Raw genomic sequence first — 16005 nt, 5'->3', positions numbered from 1 at the left:
TTACTGATATTTCTGTAACCATTTATATTGCCTCATCTCTCACTTTTTTCTCATCTACTCTAAATCTCTCCACCTACCACCTACACTGCTCTTGAAGTCTTAACAACCTCCATGTCAAAGCCAGTGGTCACATCTCCGTGTTACTTAAACTCTCAGCAGAATTAGATCCTCTCATCTACTCTTTTCTCTTTTAGTACTCTTTTCTTTTTTTGGCTTCAAAGACAGATTCTCCTACTTTTTCTTTTACCTCACTGCTTCCTCCTCCTTTATCTCCTTTACTAGTCTTGCCTTGTCTGACCTCCAAATGTAGTGCTTCAGGGTCAGTCCTAGATCCACAGGGACTTTATCTTTTATCTCGTTCATCTTTTATTTTTGTTGTTGTTGTTCCTTTTCTGGTTCTGAGGAATGTGTAATCCCTAGATTTTTTTTTTTTAAAGTCATTAATTTAGGGCTATAGAAAACAATTTAAGAGAGGGAGAATGAGGATTAGATTTACATTTTTAAAAGCTTATCCAACAATTTCCTAAATGGTGTTCTTAGTGTATATTTGTGTTTAGAAAGAGTGCATTTGGTTAAATAATCCTAATCATGAAAATAGGGATAAAAGTTCCAAAAGCCTGTTTTGGGAACCTTCTCACTAGAACAGGTGCAAAGGGACAAATTATTTTGATTGGGTTCCTTTCTTCTATACTTTGTATATTATATGACTTTATGTTAAAAGGCGATGACATTAATAACTTTACAGAGTATCCTGGCCTACCTATATTCTATTCATGATGTTGGTGTCTCTGAGGGGCATTTTGGTCTCTGTGAGGTAGAAATAGAATTGTCATAGCCCCATAAAAATGTTTAAAGTCTTTTTATTGAGTGATGATTCATAATGATGCCAGCTTGGTTTTAAAGTATTATTTTCAGTCTTCTTCATAAGTCCTGCGATTGTTTAGAGAATGCTCACTATCATATGTGTAGCTTATTTTCAAAACTTAATGTTCTTATTGCTTAATATTTATTTTGATTTATCCATATCAATGTCACTATAGTGATTCAGGGTATGTGGTAGCTTTTCCTGAGTTTCTAGGTAGAAATCTCTTATAAATGATGCCATGTTTATTACAAGATGGAATAAAAATAGTGCCAAATAATTTCTGAATAATGATTGTACTGCTTAAGAGTTTTAGTCTATGAATTCACTTAATCCTCATAAGAACTCTGCAGAGAAGTTAAACAACTTAATGATGTCACAGAGCTAGCAAGTTCTACAGTCAATCTCCATAGCCTGTGTTCTTTTTTTTTTTTTCCCCTCCATAGCCTGTGTTCTTAATCATGAAACTACACCATAAAGGGAGATTTATACCAGTAGAAGTATTCCAAATCTACACCATTAGGACTGAATATATTGTGGTCTCATTTTCTTATTTATTATTTTTATTTATCTTGACTGATGAAGCTAAATGTTTCTGAGGAGATAGTCCTAACTTACAGGAGGAAAACCCTACATAAGTGTATCTGAAATCCTTCACAACTCATTGCATCCCATCACTTCCAGCACTACACTATCTCCAACAGTTAAAACTTGGACACTAGAAAAGAATAAACACCATTATAAAAGATAAAATATAAATAGATTTGGGTGAATCTGATCAAAATTTGTAGCTAAAATTGGATAATTTAGTCCCTCCTACATAAATGCACATCAATTAAGATTTTATTCATGAGAAATATTTGGATAATTATTTCAACTCTACTATTTAAAATGTCTTTATGTAAAGAGACACAAAAAGAGGCATCAAAAGTAGAAACAATTAACTGGAGTCAATTATTTGGCTATCTTCAGCAAGGGACATTGTTAGAACAATAAATTAGCTAATTGCAGCTTCATCTGTATGACATGACCACATCTACCATTAGGGAGTCATATTATTTTTTTTTCCCTTTGCTTTTGTAGATGACAGACTTTTTTCCCCCAAATGATCTTCTAAAAGTGTCCTTTATGTGCATCTCCATTTTCTCTGGCTTTATTACCAGAAAGCCAGATCTTGGCTTGGTCTATTTCCTGTCTTATGTTCTCTGTTTTGGTTTTCTATTATAATATGATAAAGTACATATTAGAATCTGTCATTGATTATGCTTCCTTGCCTACATGTGTTGTAAGGATCACATATTCGTTTTGCTAGTAATAATAATGAGATGGTGACTCAACAGTGTGCAGGAAAAAAATAGTTTTAGGGTGTAACTCAAATTTAAATCTTTGGAGCTATAGTTTAACATTGAGCTGTAACATTGACTATTGCTGCTGATTTGAGGTGAAGGGGAAGTATAAGGGATGAAAATGGGGCAAAGGAAGGGTTTCCTGCCAGAGAGAGGGAAACTGAGGAGTGAAGAGAAGCAGGGTTCACTATTGCAAACATACTTTTCGAGTATGCTAAAACATCAGCCTCTTGCATGGAAGAGGATGGTGGGCAAGTGGGCAAAGCAAGAGTTAAAAATGAGGACCATAGGGGAAGGGAGGGAAATCCAAAGGGGAAGAAATCAGAGAAGGAGATGAACCATGAGAAACTATAGACCCAGAAAAACAATCTAGGGGTTTCAGAGGGGAGGAGGGAGGGGAGAGGGGTTAACAGGGTGATGGGTATTTAGGAGGGCACATGCTGTGATGAGTACTGAGTACTGGTACTGAATCACTGAACACTGCATCAAGGAGTAATTATCTACTATACATCAGCTAACTGAATATAATAAGAAAAATCAAATATTTTTTTGATGGTAGATATACCTGTGGTGAGCATATCATATATAATCCTGTCCAGTCATTGTGTTGTACTCCAGAAACTTGTAACATTGTGTGTCAACTATACTTGTAAAATAAAATCTTCTATGGAGGAAAAAAAAAGTTAACAAGGAACTGAGAGTCAAGTGAAGAAACTCTCATCCCCCCCTGAGTTCTTCCAATATTAGTTGTTCTGAAATATTATAACTTTTCTTGTAAAAATCTATTGGTTTTTCTTAACATCTTAATTTTATTTTTTTCATGTTCTAAGATTCATTGTTCATGCACCACACCCAGTACTTCATGCAATATGTGCCCTACTTAATACCCACCACCAAGCTCACCCATCTCCCCACTCTTTTCTCCTCCATAACCCTGTTTGTTTCTCAGAATCCACAATCTCTCATCTTTCATCTTCCCCTCCAATTTACCCCAATTAACTTTTCTTTTCCTCTCCTAATGTCCGTCATGTTATTCCTTATGCCCCATGAGTAAGTGAAACCATATGATAATTGACTTTCTCTGCTTGACTTACTTTACTCAGCATAATCTCCTCCAGTTCTGTCCATGTTGATACAAAAGTTGGGTATTCATCCTTTATGATGGGGACATAATATTCCATTGTATATATGGACCACATCTTCTTTATCCATTTGTCTGTTGAAGGGCATCTTGGTTCTTTCCACAGTTTAGCAACTGTGGCCATTGCTGCTATGGACATTGGGCTACATATGGCCCTTCTTTTAACTCCATCTTTATCTTTGGGGTAAATACCCAGTAATGCAATTGCAGAATTGTAGGGTATCTCTATTTTTAATTTTTTGAGGAATCTCCACACTGTTTTCCAAAGTGGCTTCACCAACTTGAATTCCCACCAATAATGTAAGAGGGTTCCTCTTTCTCCACATCCTCTCCAACACTTGTTTTTTCCCGTCCTATTGATTTTAGCCATTCTAACTGCTGTAAGTTGGTATTTGTCCATTCTAAATGCTGTAAGGTGGTATCTCAATGTGGCTTTGATTTGAATTTCCCTGATGGCTAGTGATGATGAATATTTTTTCATGTGTTTGTTAGCCATTTGTGTGTCTTCTTTGGAGAAGTGTCTGTTCATGTCCTCTGCCCATTTTTTTTTTATGTGATTATCTGTTTTGTGTGTATTGAGTTTGAAGGGTTCTTTATAGATCTTGGATATCAGCCCTTTGTCTATGGTGTCATTTGTGAATATCTTCTCCCATTCAGTGAGTTGCCTCTTTGTTTTGTTGACTGTTTCCTTTGCTGAGCAGAAGCTTTTGATCTTGATGAAGTCCCAAAAGTTCATTTTGCTTTTGTTTCCTTTGCCTTTGGAGATGTATCTTGAAAGAAGTTGCTGTGGCGCATATTGAAGAGATTACTGCCTATGTCCTCCTATAGGATTTTGATAGATTCCTGCCTCATGTTGAGGTTTTTTATCTGTTTCAAGTTTATCTTTGTGTATGGTGTAAGAGAATTGTCGAGTTTCATTCTTCTATACATAGCTGTCCAATTTTCTCAACACCATTTATTGAAGAGACTATCTTTTCCACTGTATGTTTTTTTCCTGATTTGTCAAAGGTCACTTGACCATAGAGTTGAGGGTCCATATCTGGACTCTCCACTCTGTTCCATTGGTCGATGTGTCTGTTTTTGTGCCAGTACCATGCTGTCTTGTTGATCACAGCTTTGTAGTAAAGCTTGAAATCAGGTAACATGATGCCCCCCAGCTTTGTTTTTCTTTTTCAACATTTCCTTAGAGATTCAGGGTCTTTTCTGTTTGCATACAAATTTTAGGATTGTTTGTTCCAGCACTTTGAGAAATGTTGGTGGAATTTTGATTGGGATGGCATTGCAAGTACAGATTGTGCTGGGCAGTACAGACATTTTTAAAAATGTCTATTCTTCCAATCCATGAGTATGGAATGCTTTTCCATCTTTTTGTGTCTTCTTCAATTTCTTTCATGACTGTTTTGTATTTCCTCAAGTACAGATCCTTTACCTCTTTGGTTAGGTTTATTCCCAGGCATCTTACAGTTCTTGGTGCTATAGTAAATGGAATTGATTCTCTAATTTCCCTTTCTATATTTTCACTGATAGTGTATAAGAAAGGAACTGGTTTCTGTGAATTGATTTTGTGTCCTGTCACATTACCGAATTGCTGTATGAGTTCTAGTAGTTTGGAGGTGGACTCTTCTGGGTTTTCCATATAAAGTGTCATGTCATCTGTGAAGAAAGAGAGTTTGACTTCTTCTTTGCCACTTTGAATACCTTTTATTTATTTTTGTTTTCTGATTGCTGTTGCTAGGACTTCTTGTGCTATGTTGAACAAGAGTGGTGAGAGTGGGTATCCTTGTCATGTTCCTGATCTCAAAGGGTAGGCTGTCAGTTTTTCCCCACTGAGAATGATATTCACTATGGGTTTTTCATAGATAGAAGAAATCTATTGCTTTTTGAACAAAGAATAGGTTACACATAAAATGACTAAGAAAATAAACCTACAAAATGTCTTTCTGTAGTGAGAGAGTTTCAAATAAAACAATAGAATGTAGCCAAAATACAGTATAGCACACATGTGGCTGAAGGAAGCTGTCAAGGGAATTGAGAAAGGAGTGAGAGCAGGACCGACATGGACAGACCACTCATGTGCATTCAGCATCCTACTAAGGCATTTTACTTAGGCTTTATTTTATTCTGAGAAGATCTCTGTGAAGCTTATTATTTTTCCCATCTTGTAGGTATGTCAGTAACTGGATTAATGTCACATTATTTTTTAGAAGATGGAAATGGAACTCTTACTCTAGACTGGATGACATCAAAGCTTATATTCTTTTTATTCTACTAGTCCTTTGGCATTCTTGTTAAAATCAGAACACCATGCTTACTCTAAGAATAATTCTGCTCTGTTATTCTGTTCACCAAACATTTGATATAATACATCACTATAGGTTAAAAAAAATGAGCATTCCTTTTCATTATATTTGTCATCTATTTTTGCAAAGCACATATGTGTATGACTCTGTAAAATATAATGTATATTATGAAACATATACAAAACCTTAAAAGTATGAATTAAAAATAAATGTAATTAAAAATGCTGATATTCCCTGCTAGTGTCCCAAATGGTTGCATAGTCAACCCCCAGGGTGAACAGACCCTATTATAGAGGGTTCTTTTCTATGTCACTAATACCAACTACCATAAAGCATGCATTTGGGTTATATAAATATAGCAAAATTTCAGTATGTCTTTAAGCCTCTTCAGCAGGCTAGAATAATGATAAATCCATTATGGCAATCAGTATATCTTCTGGTTTGATAGAACTCACAATTAACTAAAGGATATGGCTTCCTTATCCTGATTTATTGAGAAGAGATTCCACCTGCAGCATGCTATTTCCTAAAAAGTCATAGTAATCCTGTATGCATTGCTAAAGTGTGATTCAATGGAAATATATGATTCAGAGGTTATTCATTTATTCCTGTATCTTTGAAAGAACTTAACCGCTCATTTTATGATAGCTCTCTCTTTCTCCCTAATTTTGCACTGATAATTTGTTTCAGGTAACATGTTCCTACATATGGTATTGTTAACTGACTCCTTCCTCTCTCTTTACCTCCCCGCCCTCTTTTTTTAATTGTTAGAAGGGCTGGAAGGTGAAATCAAGTCCAACCAAGCCAGTGGACCAGGGATGCCATTTGCAGAGACGGCACCTTTAACTATAGAGTCACTGTGTAGAGCCTTGTAAGAGGATGTCCTCACTGTGAAGCCTTCTGTTTTGTCAATACTTTTACATCAATACTTGGCAGTTAGTTCTGCTGCTTTAGGGTTTCAGCATATAAAACAGACAAAGTCACTAATATCAAATTGGAGCTACTTTGCATTTGCAGTTGACAAATCCTATTTTAGAAATATGCATGAGCCTGAGGATTAGATCAAGCTTTTAACATTTACATTTTTTTCCAGTGGGGAAGGCTCTGATCCTCTCCTAATTTACCTGTTGTTGATTTCCTGAATCTTTTTAAATCCCTTGCAACTGAGAATGGTCTCTCCATCAGAGAAGCAATTAACCAAATCCCTGACTAGAGTATATGCAGCATCTGTTATAAAAGTATAAAAGGTTAACTTAAATCCCAGCACACAAAGGAGATGTCAGACCAGAACAAATCAGCATGGAGAATTACCTGGAGGGGATACAAGGTTAAGGTGGAGCATATATATATTTAAGAGGATGTTTATGACTAGTGGAATTTGTTTTTCAGACTGTGAAGACTGGAAGGTTAGAAATGACATGTCTATTATGAATCAACATAATTCATATTCGGCAGTTTTTACCTGCCAAAAGAAAATGTACCTTATTTTCCCTATGCAACTCCAAATCCAAACACAGAGTTATAGAGGTGTCAACTTTCTTCTCATATAAATGCTTAGGGTTTTGTTTTGTTGTGTTTTTTTTTTCTTTTTTTTTTTAAGAAAAAGAGAACAACTTTAAAAAAGATCATGCATTGCCTGAGTTAGGTGGATTAATAAGCAGATAACAAAGAATTCACTTGTTTTTATATTTAGGCCTCCTTTGACAAATTATTGTAGGATAGAATGATAAAAAAATTAAACTGTTATAAATATAAAACCCATTATTATGAATTGAATGGGCTGTGGTATTACAATTTTGGATAGAATTAGGTACTGGGTTAAAGACAGCCGTAAATTCTTTGACTCTCCTCTCATTGAGAGGGGAGTTCTAGGTTCCCTCCACTTGAATTGTGGTGGGCTCTGTGAGTACCTTACCAGTAAAATATAGCAGAAGTGATGCTGTGCCAAGTTCTGGGCAGGACCACTTCTTATTTTGTGGAATCCTCACTGTTAGAGCCCTAACCCTCCATGTAAATTCAGCTATCCATCTGAAAATACTATGTGGGAAGGTCTTCAGATTACATGGAGTGATAGAGAGACTCAGTGGCATTCAGCCTTGCCAAGACCCAAACATGTGAATGCAGCTGTCTTGGACCCATCAGAATCCCCTAGATATCAGCTGGATACTACTCTGTTGCCCTTGTTGATGTGTGGAGCCAAATAATTGTCCAGGAAAACCTTGCATAATTTTCTACCCCACAAAATTATAAATTATATTAAAAGGGTGGTTGTTCTAAACCACTAATCTTTGTGGTATTTTATTAAAGTAATAGATAACTAGTATGTATTATTAATTCTTTTACTTTAAGAATTAATCTTTAAGAATTGGATATAGTCAATTCAAGATAAGTAAATTTAAAAAGTAAATATGATACCTGAAGAAATGAAAATGATAAAACTGTATGTCAGAGTCATACATTCTACTGAGGAAGCCCTTAACTTGATGTCACTACATAGATGAATCATAGTATTTGTATTTCTTTACCATCCTAGTAGGTGAGTTAGATATATTTTCATTAAAACTGCATATTTTAAACTATTGTCTCAAATCATTGGACTTTGTGAACAGAAAATGTCACATCAAATTAACTCTGCTGTATATTTGTCATAGTTGTCGACTGAGATTGTCCATAGCAGTAGATTAAAAACCTATCACACAGACAGTTCGATCCCTGGATCCCTATAAATCTATATGGATTTTCTAGGGGTGAAGAAAGGAAGTTTCCCCTTCTCTTCCTCTTCTTCATTCTCCTCCTTCTTCTCTTTTCATATTTGTATGTCTTGATTTCTAATCTCCTAATTTTACTGAATTAGTCAATTGTGGGTCATGTTACCATTTTCCTGGAAAATATTTCTCACAGATGTGAGATCAAGTTCTATTATTATTATGATTATTACTATTATTTAACATTGGAATTTCTCCTGAAAAGTATTTTACATGTTTCAGACTCTAATGAAGGTTTTATACCAGCTTGGATGCTTTCCAATGCATTTCCACCCTTCCTGGGTACTTCCATTCCAGAAAACTTAACTTTTTACTTTGTATTGCAGAGAAATTGTTTTCTCTACACTTTACTTTTTGTAACATGTTTTTGTATCTAAAGATTTATTAATGGATTTTGTTAATGCTGAAACAGTATTCTGAAATTCATCCCCAGTAGACACAGAACTGGGAAGAGGTGAGTTTCTGTTTTTATCACTTTCCTACCCTCTATGTCCCTATGAGTAAAGGGGAAAAGAGAAATGAAACTATTCAGTTAATACATGGTTTCCAGATTGGGGAGATAAAGAATTTAGACTCTAGTGAATCCAGTGTCTTATTTAGTACCAAATTTCACTAATGATTTCAAGGATATGACAATCAAGAGACTCAGAGGAAGAAAAGAGGTCGCTGGGAAGTTGAGGCTGCTTCCCCAGGTTGTTTTCTCTCACATCAGACATACATCTTTGGCCCAGAGTAATCGAGGGGTCTCCAAATGAGACCTTGTGAGTTAATATCTCACAAAGCAGAAAGAGTATTCCATTTTCCATTTTATACCCCAAGTGTTATGTAGCTTAGAAGACATTATCCAGGAAGGTTGTTCTCATAAGTCCATAGATCTGGGGCTTATTTACTAAGAGTAACTCTCAAGTAGCAAACTTCTGCTAATGTCTTTCTTTGTGAAATGACTACTCTAAAATTATAGTTCTTATAATTCTTATAAAATTCTTATATGATTCTTATGTAATTCTTATAAAATTCTAATATTATAAAAGGATATTTTCTAGAAAATATCATGTCTATTTACCTAGAAGTGCAATTGACAAGATGATTAAACAAGGTCACCTGCCTACTTTTTTTTCTCTGAGAGAAAGGAAATTACTTCAGTAAAATGAGTCACTTGATCATAGGCCAGAAGCTCTAATGCTCTCTGCTCCTCACTTCTAAGTCTCTCTCTCTCTCTCTCTCATACACACACACACACACATACACACACACACACCCTCTCTTCTCTCTGACTCTCCCTCTTTCTCTCACTTCAATGTAAATGAATTCCTTTCTTTATTTCCTATGACTCTCTTTAGTGTCCATTAGCTTTTTCTTTACTCACAACTCTATTAAATATACAGGGAAGATATAGCTGTTTATATTTTTAGAAAATGAAAAGATATTTGTGATTTGAGGGATTTCGTTACACTTTTTCAAAGTGACAGTGACTTAATAGGCAATCACTAAACATCTTCAATGTACCAGGCATTGTTCTGGATACTGGGGGTTTAAGCAGGACTGAAATCTCACTAGTATGTCCCAGTACCACTGCTTACAATTATTCAAATAATACAATGTTCCTACATATTTTTTCTCTCTTTCCCTTTTTCAGTTGCTCTTTGGGCCTCTTCTCAGATGCACATCCACTAGGATCAAGCAGCTGCAGTTTTATACCTGGTTTATGTGGCTCCTCTCCTGATTCTGCATCAACTCTGAAACTACATTATGTTCATGCAGAAACCAGTTAACCCTTTTTTTGAAAATCTTGCCTCCCATCCACCTTTATTAGCCCAACTTACAGGGCTCATTGGTGTTTTATCTAAACCCCCCAACACTGGAGCACCATTGTAGACCTTTCTTCCAGGCTGCCACAGTCTTACACACAACCCTCTGGCCAGAGCTCCCTAGACAAAACTCTACTGCTGGTATCTAAGGGGATTACCATCCCTTGATTGCCTGTGACTCTTCTCCTTGGTTAGGGGCTTTCCACTTGTCTTTTTAAACTCTGAGTTGCCTTTATGTGGCTGCTTGTGGCAACTGTAGCTTTTGCAGCTCTTAGGCACTGTGTTCTAGAAGAAAACCTAGAGAGAAGGCAAGCAGGCAAAGATGGAAGCACCTCAAGCTCTGGGATGGTACTTTCAGCTGTTCAAGCAGGGCTCACACTTCCTTCTGCAACAAGATTTGGGAAGAATGTTGGGAACTTGATGAGTGATGAGACACCTTGTATTCCTCGGATGTGGATTCTACTTACTACCATCTTATTGAAATTTACTTTTATTTAGTGGGAGAAGGTCACTGAAATGAACCAAATGTCTGCCAGTTATTTCATAAACAATGTTCACTTTAATAATTAAAAAGAAGGTTAAGGCATGTTATAAAGCACTTAATCTGAGACAGGCCCTGTTCAAAATGTGTTTTAACTGATCTGAGTACTATCTGCTGATGAGGAAACTGAGACATTGAGATATTATCTAAAATCTTATGTGGCAGAAAAAGAATTTGACGTCAGGAAACTGGGAGATAAAACTTACACTCCTAACAGTAATAATATGCCACCTCTCTACAATATACCTTTTCCAATCTGACCTAACAAAATTGGCTTGGTTTAGTAAAATTTGACATTTCAATGAACTATTTTGGAAACTTGATTTATGTAGTATACTATATTATTCTTTAGTCTCCATTTCTCCTTACTATAGAATTAAACAACTTTTTAAACTTTTTTAAACTTTTTATTTATTTATTTTTTTATGTACATTCTACACCCATCGTGGGTTTTGAACTTACAACTGAGATCGAGCATAACATGCTTCACTAACTAAGGAAGTTAGGTGTGTGCCCCTCCCCCCCTTTTTAACAACTTTGTTTTTTGATATGTAAGTTTTCAGTAGCTTCCAATAGAGGAAGTAGGGTGTATTTCTCTATCCATTAATGTTACACTTGGCCATATGAGTTGCTTTGGCCAGGAAGTGTAGCTGAAGTTGCAGTGCTATGGTTCCAATAAAAGTCTTAAAGAGCATCAGGCACTGCTTGTGACTTTCTTATGCTTCCTCCAGTGCAATGAGAAGGTTTCCTGAGTGATGTCTGATTCCAAACTGATGTTAGAAACATGTAGCACATGTATCTAGATACATGTCCTACATGTTAGGTCCTACATGTTAGATACATGTCTACTCACTTTGGACCCAGGCCCTAATAATGTGTAACCTAAAAACACAGGTACCTAGAAGAATCCACTCTAGATGAGTCTAGATGGTGACTGAGCCACCCGGGCGTCCCCATTCTGTAAACTTCTATTGTGTTTTTAAATGCTTAGTTTAATAAGTTTATTAAGCACAATACTCAATATTCAAAGGTACATTAGGCAAACTTTCGGCCCTGAAGTTTATAGCCCAAGGAAAAGTGTCATAGGAATTAAAAATTATAATGTAATCAGTACTATAGTAAAAACATGATATGGATCTGAGACTGGGTACACAAAGGAAACAATAGACAGGTCTAAGGAAACAGGAAAGAACATGGAGGTAAGGCTTGTGCTAAATTGTGAAGAATAGGGACATTGTTGGTAGGCAGAAAAGAGTGGGGAAGGTGGCTCAGATATAAAGGAGTGCAAAGCACAGGAGCCCAACACAGTTTTAGACACTGATAAAAAATGGTTACCTATTATGGCTAGGATGAAGTATGTAGAAGGGTTGTGGATGTCATGATGGAAATCTGTGATGCCACCCTAGGGAGCCTTCATCCACTGCCTAGGAAGGATACAAACGCTGATGTATTACAAATGAAAGCTTGACACAATTGTATTATAGTTTAGAAAGACAATTCTGGCAGCAATAGGGAGAGGAAAGTTTTGAGATGAGGTTTGAAAAAGGAAGTAGAAAGACCAATTAGGGGACTGATACATAGCTGAAGTTTTGATTCTTGTCAATTTCAATACTGTTACATGACTTATGACAATGGAAACTTAACAACAAAGGACAGTAATTGGCTAGAGGATATGATTCTTTGAATGAAATATCAAATAGGTTTTAAAGCTGTTCCTTGACTATAAGTTAAACCAAATCATCTTTATCTGATTTTTTGTTTAATGTTCAAAAGTGATAGAAACGTACTCACAAACAAAACCAAAACTTGAAAACATAGAAAATTGTTAAATTTTTGTAAAATTGACCATACCCCAACGTACATGAGGCTTGAGTTATTATGAAAACATGGCCAAATTGGAAGGCATATTACCTTCTAGTTGTCCAAAATACACAGAGTTGACTTTCATTCTTTGCACCAAGGAACCACGTAGAAAAGGATGAGATGTCAACAGGAGGGAGGGAGATGGGGAAAGATCAGAAGGAGGAAGGATTATGGGTGGATGAAAGCCTAGTGGCAGTATCCAGGAAAAGTACATGGTGGGGATTCAATGGCTTAAATAAAAGAGATTTTAGATTATTGGGAAGAGACATGAAACACTAAAAGAGCAGAAAGATGTAATGTTAGAGGAATAATGGAGAAGGCCAAGTTTCATCATTTAAAAGGCAGGAGAAAAATCAGTAAGCTTTTTCATGTCCAGTGATGAAATATGTGACTGTGCAGAGCAGATCATGCATGGTTTCCCATGACTTACTTTTTAAACATTTATTCAATGCTGATTTATTATCTTTAGGCCCCTTTGAATGATAACAATCCACCTAAAGAAACAAGTGCTTGAAATAATGATTAAATCTTCTGAGAGTTACTGGACTAGTATTTAAAATTGATCAAAACTACTCCCATGTTCATCCTTTTTGATTCCTGGTTTATCACAAATCACAGCTCTAAACATTTGCCTTAAGATCAAACACTGGCTCTGCACGACTCATCTCTAATGACACAGTTTGCACATACCCTTCCATTTGACCTTAGTGCTCTCCTTTGGAAAGGCTTCAAACATTTAATCTTGGGGTCCATGTACATTCTGTCCCAGTCCTACTAGACTTCCCAGCCAGTCCTCCTTGCCAGGTGAGGTTAGTAAATATAATGAACAAGTAGAGAGGAATTTAAAGAGGGTGAGAATATTGTAGAGAAGCAGAGGAATTTCCAGAACAAAAGAATAAACCATATAGTTCCTACACACGAGGTAATTTGTACTTAAGTGAAGTCTATACTTAACACTAAACAATGTCAAATGACTAAAAGTGAAATATTATTTTCTGAACTCTGACCTAGTATATTAAAGTTTTGGTAAGAAGGGCCACTTTTAGATCATGAAGGGAAAAATATGTTTTTTTTTTTCAAAGCTGGGAGCAAGAGAGAGTGTTAGATGGTGAGGGACAAGGCTAACTGTTGTTTCAGCAGAATGGCTTCACATAGAACATACTCTTTATTCTAAAGAAAATATGAATTTGGTGTTCATGGTCAAGATAATCTAATAAGTTTTCATGGGGAAAGCAAAGGTTGATTTCAAGTTCTGTAGCTTATTCTGTGACTCTGAGTAAACCATTTATGTAACTGTTCTGAAGCTCAGATTTTTTTAATCTAAAACAATGAAAATTGATAATTATAAGGATAAAATGGGATGAGATAATGTGTGTTAGCTTGTAGAGGGCTGAATAAATGAAAAGTAGGTCTCATCTTCCCATCAAAATGGTACATTTGTAAATAACTGAGATATTCATTCTTCATACCAGGATAAAATTTTGCCAATATTGAGAGAGACAAATATTATGACATCTCTTTTAGGCCATCAACCAGATTTATATTATATCAACCTAATTTGACTCCACTTAGGCATGGACATGACACTAATTTGCATTACTGATCATATGGGGTTTATGGTAGTGAAACTTTATTTGAAATGCTATACATATAGGATTGGTTATTTTATCCTGCCCTACTTCATACCAACTAAGGTGACTGACACTTAAATTTTTGTGTGATGTCATACTTCTTAGTGTTTTCTACTTGTGGCAGACAATACTTAGTATTTATCTTATTTTTGTCATTAAATTTTAGAAAGTTCTTTAATATACTAATACAATCAAGTTTGTACCATTATAAAACAGTTTTCCTAGATAAAACATTTGGGTAATAAGCTGCCTTAAAGAAAGTTAATATAGAACCATATTTTTTTCTTTTTCACTTTTTTAAATTTAAATTCAGTTAATTAACATGTACTGTATTATTGGTTTCAGAGGTAAAGTTCAGTGATTCATTGGTCTTACATAACACCCAATGCTCATTACATCGCAAGCCCTCCTTAATGTCTATCACCCAGTTACCCCATCCCTCCCCCATTCCCCTTTAAACACACACACACACACACACACACACACACACACACACACAGAGAGAAAGATAGAGAGAGAGAAAGAGAGAGAGAGGGAGAGAACCACATGTTAACAATGAGTATATGTGAAAGATAGGATTGTGGAAAATATTTATAGTGTGTGTGTGTGTGTGTGTGTATGAGGGTGTGGGTATGGATTTTGTTTATATAAGCAACTTTAATAAGAAAATAATATAATGTTAAATATACAAATGGGTTTTGGTTAATTGGATAAAAATAAAATAAAATTCTTTATTACTCTTTAAAAATCTTATATATGGAGAAAGAAGGAGCTAGGTACTGAAATATTCTTTTCTGGTATGCCTGATATTTGCCCATAAAATTCCTACTATTCTGTAACTCAAAGATCTATAAAATGAATAAAAAAATTTGATGATACACTGAATCCGGAGGGTAAAATAGAAAATAAATGTAGTCTACTATGCATAAGATAAGTATTTATTGAGCATTGATCATACTACAGATTTTACACTATTATCTAATTTTATCCTCACAGTAGCTTAAGAGGTAGGTACTCTTCACCATTCCCATTACACAACTGAAACTTAGCTTGAGGTTGATGGATTCTCTGGTAATGTGTATTCAGGATCTAGAATGTCAAGACAGAGGAGAATTCTACTGATTTGACTTCAAAGATAAACAGCATTTTCAAATGTAGCTTCATTTGTATGACTTTCATATATGTTTCTGAATTGTTTCAGAACATAAGCCATTTGTTCTGGAAAAATATAATTTAAATCATATGAACTTTCTGTTTAAAAGCCTGCAGTAGTTTTCCACTGAAGTTGGGCTAAAACCCAAGTTCCTCAGCAAGTCTTATAGTAGACTATGCAGCATCTACCTCCTTACTACCTCTCTAACCTTGATGTGTACTATTCTCTTTCTTCCCAAATGGCCTTATTTTAAATATGCACAGCTCATTGTTTCAGGATCTTTACAATTGCTATTCTTTCTTCCTGTTCTTACCCAAGACCTTTATAGCTAATCAGTGTTTTTCACCATTCAGTTCTTTGTTCAACTAACATCTCCACAGGAAGTGTGAAAGATACCCATTCCTTACAATCTTAGCCAAAATAACCTCACCTCCCTCCACCCCAATACTCTCTATCTCCTATATTGTTAAATTTTCCCTTATGGTAACTATCAGTATTTAAAATTACCTTATAATCTTTTTATGTGTTTATCATTCGTCTCCTCTAGCTTTACCAGATGTGGGTTTTGTCTGTTTTGTTATTGACTCTCACTGGT

The sequence above is a fragment of the Enhydra lutris genome, unplaced genomic scaffold (assembly GCF_002288905.1).
Source record: "Enhydra lutris kenyoni isolate GAN:26980312 unplaced genomic scaffold, ASM228890v2 scaffoldscaffold3, whole genome shotgun sequence".
Taxonomy (NCBI): domain Eukaryota; kingdom Metazoa; phylum Chordata; class Mammalia; order Carnivora; family Mustelidae; genus Enhydra; species Enhydra lutris.
This window is presented reverse-complemented; position numbering follows the sequence as displayed.